Source organism: Procambarus clarkii, chromosome 7, assembly GCF_040958095.1.
Source record: "Procambarus clarkii isolate CNS0578487 chromosome 7, FALCON_Pclarkii_2.0, whole genome shotgun sequence".
NCBI lineage: Eukaryota > Metazoa > Arthropoda > Malacostraca > Decapoda > Cambaridae > Procambarus > Procambarus clarkii.
In genome coordinates, this window is record NC_091156.1 from 33,664,548 (window position 1) to 33,677,463 (window position 12,916).

The 12,916-nt window shown below is 36.4% G+C and overlaps 1 long non-coding RNA gene across 1 annotated transcript in view; it reads right to left on the minus strand.

Moving 5' to 3' along the window:
* Positions 1 to 1,336, minus strand: part of LOC138358301 (uncharacterized) — a 3,147-nt gene extending 1,811 nt beyond the window's left edge. Inside the window, exon 1 of the long non-coding RNA XR_011225314.1 lies at positions 1,228 to 1,336. This is a non-coding gene — a long non-coding RNA (uncharacterized lncRNA). The remainder of the gene's footprint in view (positions 1 to 1,227) is intronic.
* Positions 1,337 to 12,916: the final 11,580 nt, after the last annotated feature.

Below are 12,916 nucleotides of genomic sequence, written 5' to 3' on the forward strand. Positions count from 1 at the left end.
CAATTGAGCACCTGCTACATCCAGATTCTAGGGAGGAAAGGAAGGACGATCTTACTGGATCCCATAGCCTCTCCGAGGCACAAACCAGGCTTTTACACAAACCCCCCCCCCCTGCACCCGAGCTTTTTAAAATAGTAAATGCCACTATTTTTGCAAAATTATTACGAGATCTATTATTCTAGAGAATAATGCATATAAATGCATATATGCATATAAATACAAAAGTAAATCAAATCTTATCCTTGTATAATATACAAGATGATGTGAGATCCCTGTCTACAGGTGGACTGGAACTATTATCCAGTAGGCAGTCTACTGTATTTTATCAAACCGTTATTAGTATAATAGATCTCGTAATAATTTTGCAAAAATAATGGCATTTACTATTTTTAAAAGATTATTAGCAAATTTACACAAATGGTGCATTCGGAAGACAAAACCAATTTTTCACTTTTGACAATTGAGCACCTGCTACATCCAGATTCTAGGGAGGAAAGGAAGGACGATCTTACTGGATCCCATAGCCTCTCCGAGGCACAAACCAGGCTTTTACATAACCCCCCCCCCCCTGCACCCGAGCTTTTTAAAATAGTAAATGCCACTATTTTTGCAAAATTATTACGAGATCTATTATTCTAGAGAATAATGCATATAAATGCATATATGCATATAAATACAAAAGTAAATCAAATCTTATCCTTGTATAATATACAAGCTGATGTGAGATCCCTGTCTACAGGTGGACTGGAACTATTATCCAGTAGGCAGTCTACTGTATTTTATCAAACCGTTATTAGTATAATAGATCTCGTAATAATTTTGCAAAAATAATGGCATTTACTATTTTTAAAAGATTATTAGCAAATTTACACAAATGGTGCATTCGGAAGACAAAACCAATTTTTCACTTTTGACAATTGAGCACCTGCTACATCCAGATTCTAGGGAGGAAAGGAAGGACGATCTTACTGGATCCCATAGCCTCTCCGAGGCACAAACCAGGCTTTTACATAACCCCCCCCCCTGCACCCGAGCTTTTTAAAATAGTAAATGCCATTATTTTTGCAAAATTATTACGAGATCTATTATACTAATAACGGTAAATAAATAATAAATAGTAAATAAATCAAAATCAGTTACATTATTTTATCTTATTCATAGCATAAATGTTCTCGAAGATTACTAAAAAGAAATTGAATTAGACTACAGCAAATTGGCAAACTTTACCTTGTATCTGTTTCCACCGAGTTTGTTTGGGGCGTTCTTCAACATATCAGCAATACTTGTCTCAACATCTCTTTCAGTTGCATTAGTGTGGGTGTTGATACAGGCTTCTGGAAATTTATAAGAATTAATTAATATATATAATTATAATTCACTTTGCTATTCCCCATTCCACAGTCCTCTCGTCCTTCCCACTTCCCTGTCCCCACATCATCCCCACTATTCCCACTTCCCTGTCCCATCGTCCTCCTTACCATTTTCCCCTCCCCTGTCCTTCTTCCTCCCCCACCATCTCCCATTCACCTGTCCCTTTGTCCTCCCCAGCATTCCCCTGTCCCCACCATCCCCAACTCCCCAGTCCCCTCGTCCTCCCCACCATTACCCTCTCCTCTGTCCCCTCGTCTTCCCCACCATACCCCCCTCTCGTCCTCCCCACCATTCCAAACTACCTCATCCGATGCATTCTATAATGGTCTGATGCTTCCATCAGAAAATTGGGAACATCAAATGATCTGATATTCCCATCACTGAAAAATAAGAACAGCTAAAAAAATGAAATGAAAAAAATAAAAAAATAAACTATACTCATGAAATGAACAGTATGGTAAACAACACAGCTCAATTTCAATGCAATGTCACACAAAATTATTAAATCGAAATGAAAATAAATTGAAATCTATGAAAATTCAAATTATCAATACAATCGGAAATATTGAAATAATATCGCAACATAATATAGTGTGGGTTGCTCTTACGTGCAACAGACGGTGCTGTTTTTCAAAAAAGGCATGGTTTTACCTGTCACAAGTGTGGCATCTATACTTATACTCACGAAATGAACGGTATGGTAAACAACATAGCTCAATTGCAATGCAATGTCACAATAACATTTAATAACAATAATAACAATAACATTTAAATATACTTTAAGATATAATCTAGAAGAAAATAAGAACATTGAAACGGTTCATGAACTCGATTTCAATAAAGGACACTATGGGGAACTTTGAAAAACAGTTAATGAGTATAATTAGACAGACTTGTTGCTAGGCAGAGGAGTAAATAATGAGATATATGGCAAATTTTGCAAAATATACGGCACACAAACATTCATACCCAAACAAAGCAAAATGCTAGGTAAGAACAAAGCAGTTGGCCCGTAGGGGAAAGGAGATACCCACAAGACTGGAATACAAGTCATTAACAAGCACACAAGTACTACACTACACAACAACCGCACTACTACCAGAACTGGACGAATCACTACCAAAACAACACATTGCACATCACTACCAAAACAACACAACACAACACAAGCATTGGCAAAGAATTATAGACCAGTTGCACTAACATCCCACATAATAAAATTATTTGAGAGTGATCAGGAGTCAGATTACTAGTTTTATAGAGACCAATGACCTCCACAATCCAGGCCAACAAGGATTTAGAGCAGTTTCTATGATCGAGCCACTGAGATCTATAAAGAATTCTGATCAAGAAAGAGATCTAGGGGTGGTTTTAGATAGAAAACTATAACCTGAGGATCATATTAAGAACATTCTGCGAGGGGCCTATGCTACACTTTTTAACTTTAGAATTGCTTTTAAATACATAGGTCAAAAAGTTTTAAAAGTTTTTTAAACCTCTCGTGTATCATGAGTGTGTTAAAGCATCAGATGGTGCATTCAGATGATGAATATTACCTAGTTCCTTCATCTGGGAAGAATGAACACATATTGGTGCATTCGGATGATAAAAACTAACTACTGTAGTTTAATTGATCAACAGACTGTATATCATATGCAGACTGTATGTGGATCTGCGGGCCACTCCAAACAACAGCCTGGTGGACCAAGCTCCACCAGGGCTAAAGCACAAAGTGATATAGATGTGATAGAGAAACTAGGTCAAATGGAGGAGTAGGTCTGTATATTAAACAGCACCTGACGTGCACAGAGCTACTAAACTATAGAGATATATGACCGAACCTAACCTATCTTTATAGGTTAGGTTAGGTAGCTGAAAATGTTAGGTTAGGTAGTCGAAAAAACATTAATTCAAGAAAACTTGGCTTATTAGGCAAATCGGGCCTTGCATAGTAGGCTGAGATGTGCGTTCTGGCTACTAGGTACGACACATATATATTATATATATATATATATATATATATATATATGTCGTACCTAGTAGCCAGAACTCACTTCTCAGCCTACTATTCAAGGCCCGATTTGCCTAATAAGCCAAGTTTTCCTGAATTAATATATTTACTATAATTTTTTTCTTATGAAATGATAAAGCAACCATTTTCTCTATGTATGAGTTCAATTTTTTTTTATTGGAGTTAAAATTAACGTAGATATGTGCCCGAACCTAACCAACCCTACCTAACCTAACCTAACCTATATTTATAGGTAAGGTTAGGTTAGGTAGCCAAAAAAAGCTAGGTTAGGTTAGGTTAGGTAGGTTAGGTAGACGAAAAAACATTAATTCATGAAAACTTGGCTTATTAGGCAAATCGGGCCTTGAATAGTAGGCTGAGAAGTGCGTTCTGGCTATTAGGTACGACATATATATATATATATATATATATATATATATATATATGTATATATATATATATATATATATATATATATATATATATATATATATATATATATATATATATCGGACAATTAGTAAAAAAAAAAAAAAAAAAAAATTAAATTATTTTACCTTGTACCTAGATCCACCAGGCCTGTTTGGTGCCTGTTTCAGTACTTCAGACATCTGGAAGGTCACATCCTCCTCCTCAACTTGTGGATGTGCGTTGATAGATGATTCTGTAAAATTAAGTTATTTATATAATAATAAATTCAGTATAACAATAATATTCTGTAAAATTAAAAGTAATTTATACATCAATCAGATAAAACTCTCCAGAGATGGTGATACACAACATATAAAGGACAAGTTTCAGAACAAAATATGCATTTAGGAATAAGGTTTTGTACATGTAGGTAGCACATGAGAAAATAAGTGGAAGGTGATCAAGTTTATATTAACATGTTAATGACTTTGTTAAGGCTTTGCAAGAATGAAAAAATATTAATAATATAATATCACCTACCAATTAATTGTACATCATTTATAAGTCAATTATTTGCATTATTATTATTCAATACTAATGATATAAAAATGCATTTTGTAATCTACTATTTATGCAAGTATTAAGCACAGGATCATGAAATAAACTGCAAAATACTGTAATGGATAAACCAATTAATTTTACATTTTCCTATAGCTAAGTCAGTCAGTTCTATTAGCAGCAGAGAACAATTATGCCCAACCTCTATTAAATGAAACAATCTTAAGAGCAAGTGATAGAAATATAATCATTTATGCTTGGGATTATGGAATGGTTCCAAATATGAAAAATATCAAGTTTTTTGGTTAAAATTTTTTAACTTAAAATTTACATTTTTAAGTGAATTTTAAACTTTAAAAAAATTATTTAATTTTTTGGTTACTTACTTAAAATAACATTATATAGTTCTTGTTTTTGTAGAAATGCCAATTTCTTCTTTTGCCCTTCCAGACTGTATAGTGACCACAGGCCGTTTGTTCATATCTTCATTATTCTTCGAACTGTGGTTGCACAATCAGACCCACGTACACTGGTTAAAAGCATCACCTAAAAGCAACAACAAAAATGTAGTACACTGACGAATTTTGAATATATATATATATATATATATATATATATATATATATATATATATATATATATATATATATATATATATATATATATATATATATATATATATATATATATTAGTTGATTTTATACCCGCATTAGGTCAGGTGATAATACAATGAAGGTGATAATAAAGCCATTCACAACTGCAGGCCTAATAAAAAAAGGAGGTGGCATAGCAATATCTTACAAAGATACCTTCATCTGCAATAGTCTCATTAGTAATAGAGACGACTATTGTGAATATACCTTTGCCAAGTTCTCCAGTAAATCCCTTAAATCCTCCTTGACTATAAGTGCCATCTATAGATTTCCCAATACCGACATAGCTTCATTCTCAGATAACGTAAGGAATCTTATCATAAATAACAATCTCAACAAAAATCAAACCAACTTAGTGGTTTGTAATGGTGAACAAAACATGCAGATACTTATATATAACCTGTGAATAGAGTGTAATAACACCAAAACTATTTGTTTATTGTTTTATGACCATAATAATTGAATCACTAATATGATTCACTAATATATAATCCTAATAATAATCACTAATATATAATCCATTGAGCATGCTGCATCTCTTTCAGTCTCTTTGCAATTTGAACAAGAGGGTTTTTAATTGATCGAACCATATTCTTAAAGTAAAGTAAATGAGATGTATTCCATATTTTGCAAAATATACGATGAAGGCACACAAACATTCATACCAAAACTGAAGGGCAGGATTTATGAGGAGACATTAGAGGCATTAAATATTCCAAACTAGAAGACAGAAGGAAAAGAGGAGATATGATCACTACGTACAAAACAGTAACAGGAATTGATAAACTTGATAGGGAAGATTTCCCGAGACCTGGAATTTCAAGAACAAGAGGTTATAGATTTAAACGAACTAAACAAAGATGCCGAAGAAATGTAAGACAATTCACTTTTGCAAACAGAATGGTAAAGGGTTGGAACATGTTAGGTGAGAAGGTGGTGGAGGCCAAATCCGTCAAAAGTTTCAAAGCATTATATGACAAAGAGTGCTGGGAAAATGGGACACCACGAGTGTAGCTCTCCATCCATCTGATTGATAACCCAAATGAATTTTTCATGGATATGATACCAACATCAAATCATAAATCAGATGTGATCCTATCCCCACTGGATTTTGAAGAAGCCATAGACAGTATGCCTATGCACTCTGCACCAGGCCCTGACTCTTGGAACTCTATATTCATCAAGAACTGTAAAAAACGTTATCGCAGGCCCTTCACATTCTTTGGAGACAAAGCCAAGATACTGGCATTGTCCCTGACATACTAAAACCCGCAGAGATAGCACCGCCCCATAAAGGAGGAAATAAGGCAGAGGCAAAAAACTACAGACCGATAGCACTAACATCGCACATCATAAAAATCTTTGAGAGAATGCTAAGAAGTAAGATCACAAAATACATGGAATCACAGCATCTCCATAACCCCAGACAACATGGTTTCAGAACAGGGCGCTCTTGCCTATCACAGTTGCTGGACCACTCTGACATGGCACTAGATGCCATGGAAGACAAACAAAACGCTTTGACAAAAAAAAGCCTTTGACAAATGTGACCATTGTGTTATTGCACATAAAATGCGTTCAAAAGGAATTACCGGAAAAATAGGCAGATGGATATACAACTTCCTGACTAATAGAACCCAATGTGTAGTAGTCAACAAAATAAAATCTGGACCATCAACCGTAAAGAGCTCAGTCCCCAAGCGTACTGTGCTTGCTCCAATACTTTTTCTCATCCTCATATCGGACATAGACAAGGACACAACCTATAGTACTTGATCATCCTTTGCAGATGACACTAGAATCTTCACGAGAGTAGGCAACATAGAGGACACGGCAAACCTCCAATCAGATGTAAATCAGGTCTTTCTATGGGCTACAGAAAATAACATGGTGATTAACGAACATAAGTTTCAGCTCATGCGCTACGGAAAAAATAAAAAATATAAAAACGGAAACCACTTACAAAACTCAGTCAAATCATAACATTGAACGGAAAAGCAACGTAAAGGATTTGGGTGTACTGATGTCAGAAGGCCTTACATTTAAAGAACACAATAAAGTAGCCGTCACAACTGCAAGAAAAATGACAGGATAGATAACAAGAACTTTTCACACTAGAGATGCTATACCGATGATGATAGTTTTCAAGACGCTAGTGCTCTCTAGAGTGGAATACTGCTGCATAATGAAAGCCCCTTTCAAAGCTGGAGAAATTACTGACCTATACTTATGCATTTATCTTCGGTTTAACACAACAGGCACCAGACACACGCTAGGCATCATACACACTAGGATAAAACAAACATTAGGCCAGAAGTCAGAAAAGAATTCAAAGAATTTTACTGGAAAGGCTTGCTGTTAGGAAAGGAAGTAATTGAGATGAATTAATGCACAGTATGTCAATTTTGTGAAATATATGATAAAGGAACAAAAACATTTATACCAAAACAAAGATGCAGAACTAGGAAACAGGATTTGTTCAACTGAAATTTCAAGACGGACAGAGACCAAAAGACACAAAAATGGAATCAATATACGAAGAGGCCAAACCCCCAAACATACCAGTAATACAAAGAGAAACAACTACACGGCAGTGAGGAGAAAGGCAGAAAGAAATTTTGAAAAAAAGGAACAAACAAATGTAAAGTAGAACAAATCATATTCTATAAATACAGCAACAACCAATTGCAGGTAAAGGATAATATTCAGAGCTTTTAAATGCATGGATGGCGAAATACTCAAGAAATTGTTCACGACTTTTGTTAGACCAAAGTTGGAATATGCAGCGGTTGTATGGTGCCCATATCTTAAGAAGCACATAAACAAACTGGAAAAGGTGCAAAGACATGCTACTAAGTGGCTCCCAGAACTGAAGGACAAGAACTATGAGGAGAGGTTAGAGGCATTAAATATACCAAATATACTACACAAATATATATACTACACATGCACAATAAACTACCCTACACAGGCTGAGTATGGTGTGTACAATAAATTATTAGCTAAAAGATAAGACTGAGTTTGTATAAATGGGGGTTAAGTCAGAGTGGGAAAATGTAAGTGGAGTGCCTAAAAACCCTGTCCTGGGACCTCTGTAATTCATAATATATACAAATAATTTAGACTCAGGTTTGATCAGCAATATTTGAAAATTTCCAGACGATACAAAAGGGATTTTTTTCTGGATTCAGGATTATTTTTTTATGGCTGAAAACAGGTTTTCAGCAATAAAAGAAATACAGTATTGCTGGAACAACCGTCGACATCTTCAAGAGAAAACCTGAACATCTTCAAGAAGTGAAGATGACCTTGAGAAGAAGTATAGGTTGGGAGAAGTATAGGTTAGGAATTGTCTCCAAAGAATTCTCAAAGAATTACTCGTTATTGCTATCCAAGATAATTAGACGAGCCAAAGCTAAATACTACGAAGATAAATTTACCCAAATAAAGAGTACCTTACCTAAAAATATGTATGTACCTTACGTAAATAAACATTTGATTTTGAAGTGCCGGACAAACAAGGCTGTGGTGGATATGTGGGCCTGAGGGGCCTGTCCAAGCAACAGCCTGTTGGACCAAGCTCTCACATGTCAAGCCTGGCCTTGGAAGGGCTTGGTGAGTAGAACAACTACCAGAACCCTATAATGCATGTATCAAGGTGTCCAGGCAGTGAGCACCACATAATGCAGTGCAGTCCTGTAAGAATAAGCACAGTAAGTATGGGCATGGAGGGGGTGCAGCAGTGGCTTGTGAAGGGCTGGAGAGTAAATGGACATGCCCAGGGGTAAAAAGCATTAGGGTAACAGAACATAGCCCATAAAAATAGTAATGACAATGAATGAATAATTATATGAATGCAATAATACTTCATATCTCAATAGGAATACTAAGCAGGATGCAAGACAAGGTACTGGTGGTGATAGTGGTTGGTACAAGTCCTCACATCCCCACAGACACCAGTAACAGCCCTCACCTCCCAACACAGTACCCTTGTAGCGAGTTAATCTTATACTCGCTTCATTATCTTATAGCATAACTAATTAACACTAATTACAGAAGCTACGCAGGTGATACTTTGGTGTGAGTTGAGCGCACTGAGCGTCGGTATCGCTACACCCGTTCCTTAACAACCCTTTGGACCTTTATTACAGAAAAATAGAATCAATTAATTTAATAAAATATAAAATATAAGTGCTTACTTACGATAATACTATCGGTGGAACACAAAATCTTCTTCTTCTTGATAGTAGGTGCAGTTTGCATGAAGGGTTAGTCCTCGCCATGACTGAACTGACGACAAAATGGCCGATGTGTTGATATGGCGTCAGGTGACGCTGTGACGTCACAGGTGAGGGACGCTTTGCGCATTACTCCCTCGTACTTAAAAAGTACTACAGGTACTTTTTGGTTTTATTTTTGAATATGGCAGAAGTTGGACAGCTTTTCAAATCATTATAAGGGAGTGAGTTCCATAGACTAGGTCCCTTTATTTACATAGAGTGTTTACATAGATTAAGTTTGACTCTGGGGATATCAAAGAGATATTTATGTCTGGTGGGGACGTGGCCATGTGTTCTATTACATCTGTCCAGGAAGAGTTTCAGAACAGGGTTTGCAGTTAGAAAAAGGGCTTTATAAACGTAATTTACACAGGAGAATGTATGGAGTGAATTTGTTTAGCATGTTTAAGGATTTGAACAAGGGAGCTGTGTGTTGTCTGAAGGTAGAGTTATTTATTGTCCTGATAGCAGATTTTTACTGGATGATGATGGGCTTGAGGTAGTTTGCAGAGGTTGAACCCCAAGCACAAACGCCATAAGAATGATAGGGATAGATAAGTGCATAATAGAGTGAGAGGAGAGCAGAGTAGGGTACATAATATCTGATCTTAAACAGTATACCAACTGTTTTAGAAACCTTTTTAGTTATGTGTTGTATATGGGTGCGGAAGTTGAGTCTCTTGTCTAAGTATAGGCTAAGAAACTTTCCATCATTTTTATTGCTAATGTTTACATTATCTATCTGAAGCTGAATTGCATTTGTTGATTTGTTTCCAAATAAGATATAGTTGGTCTTTTCTATGTTTTGTGTGAGGTTTGTTGGTTGACATCCACAAGTAGACTTTTTTTAATTAATTGTTTACAACATTATTTAACAGGAGTGGGTTGGGGTCAGAGTAGATGAGTAGTATCATCAGCCAACAATATAGGTTTAAGTATGTTAGAGACATTAGGGAGATCATTGATGTATATAAGAAACAGGAGGGTCCTAGGATGCTGCTCTAGCCCTAGGTCAATATTGAAATCACCTCTGAGAACTATGTGATTTTTGTTGAGATTATTGTTTATGATAAGGTTCCTCAAGTTGTTATTGTATTTGTGTCTAGCTTCAGACACAAGCATGTTACAGTTATGTCTTAAAGAGTTGAGAGCAATTAAGGATGATAAAGAGTCACTTACAACTAATGTATCAAGTTTGGATACTTGTACACATTTCAGTGCAAGGAGCAAGGCAAATAGTTCAGTCTGAAGGGTAGAGGCCCAGTTGTTTATACGGACTCCCCACTCAAAATATAAGTCATATCCTATTGCCAGGACAACTGCACTTCCAGCTGCACCCGTTGGGCGCTGTAGGAAACCTTCAGTGTATATGATTTGAGAGAGAGAATGCTCTGTGGACAGAGCATCAGTATGGCTTAAGACGTTGAGCTTTGCCTCAAGACAAAGCTGGGACTGATCTCTAATTTGCTCCTTTGATGGAAAGGGAGGGATTAAAATTGAAAAGGGTGTAATTTCCTACAGTGCAGGAAAGTGCTATTGTTGTCTCTCTTGGTACAAATTATAAATCTGATACTTTCTGAGTTCAGTTCCAATTTTATTTATCTATTTGAAACAATGTTTACATTCAATAAAGAAATTCTGGAGGGCTTCTGTGCAAGGGTTAGGATGAGCTAGCCTAAGCATTTTTATACCAATTTGACAGTTATTTTCAGTAACACGATAAACAACGCTCGGAATATTAAGTTCCTTTCTCATATTAAGTATCTTTGTGGTACGAAGGCACCCAAGGATTATCCTCAAGGCTTCGTTCTGCAATTTTTCAAGCCCTCCAAGCTTTCTTTCAGGATGCCTTAAAGTTAGTTTAGTTCATTTATTATGCACCCCATACCCATCTTGTGGGCGGTAGTGGAAAGGGTTGCAGAGGCACATAATGGGCTCAGGGACTGAACCCAACAATTCATTTAGCTAAGCAAGTTACAATCTTGATGAGCTAGTTACAAAATTCAGTATAAGTCGTCACATCAACAATAGGTTCGAGATCGATCACAAGTACAGTTTCTAAATTAAGCAACTGACATATGTGGAGAGCTAGTGTCACAATTGATATGTTTGTCCTGCACACCGCTCCCCATCCAGTGGGCAGCGGTGGATAGGTTACAATCACTTAGTTACTACTTACAGTTAGCAAACTGGGGATATTTGGCTAAAATTTCTGGTACCAGATCATTTTGAATGAAATATTGACACATCGTTGGTACATTGGTTATAGAATTGTCTCTGAATTCACTATCACATAGTGACGAAGGGGTGTGCAAATAATTTTGTTGACAGTTAACATTTGGTCAGGTCTACATCGGCAGATAATGAGAATTCCCAGAAATACTTGTAACCGAGTCTAAGCCGAGCAGTAGTAACATCTAGAAGTCTGCTGATTTTATTGGATGAACCATAGATGTGTGGCTCCTTTTGCATAATAGTATTGAACGAAAGTTAATCTCCCCAAACACTTTCGCGTTTTGGGCAAGTTACCCCTCCACTCTCTCCATTTTTGTTTGGACATTCCCAGGTAGTGCGCGGAAATACTGAAAAGTGTATACTCTTTTCAACTTTGTCACCTTAATTCTCGTCCTATGTCTTTCATTTTGGTATCAATGCGTTCGCAATAGAATTCCCAACAGAACTATGTGCATATAATGTCAAAGACAGCAGCGCGCTCCACCCGCCGACAAGATGAATGTAGGCCAAGGGTACCAGAAAAAGAAAGCTGAGCCACCCTCAGGCAACTCTCATTACATTAGAGAGCGTGATAATACTGAAAAGTGTATACCCTTTTCAACTTTGTTACCTCAATTCTCATCCTAGTTTTTTCAATTTGGCATCAATGTGTTCGCAATAGAATTCTCTACAGGACTAAAGGCATATAAACTCCAAAAGCCCGGCTTACCATCCGCAACAAACAGAGTAAGCGAGAGTGTGTTACCAGGGAGCGCACAAGAGCGATAAAATGTATACTCTTTTCATTTTGGTCACCCCAATTGTCATCCTAGGTCTTTCATTTTGGTATCAATGTGTTAGCAATAGAATTATCTACAGGTTTAAATGCATATAAACTCCAAAAGCAAGGTGTACCATCCGCACAAAACAGAGAAAGTGAGAGAAAGTAACCCGGGAGCACTCTAGTGCAATGTAATGTGAACACTCTTTTCACTTTGGTTACCTCAATTCTCGTCATATGTCTTTCATTTTGGTATCAATGTGTTCGCAATTGTATCTGCTGGCATTTTACCCTTTGCTTGGATCTGAAGGGTTTTAGGCTCACCACGATGCAATCTGATAGTACCACAGGTGTATATACCTATCTTCAAGCAGCAATTCACTCATTCAAACCGACTTATAATAGTTATCCATATATAAATGGTAATCTTTGTTCTACCTGTTAACCTGTCATATGAAGAAAGACCTACCAACCTAACCCCCAAAATGTCAATCCATATCTTTTATTTTAAACAATGCTGTTTTGTTGACCAAATTGTATTTTTACTCTTTTTCTGTCATGTTTCTCCCACCCCTGTTTTTTCCCTTTTTTCTTATTTTTTCTCAACATAATTCATACTTTAATTATGCGGATCAG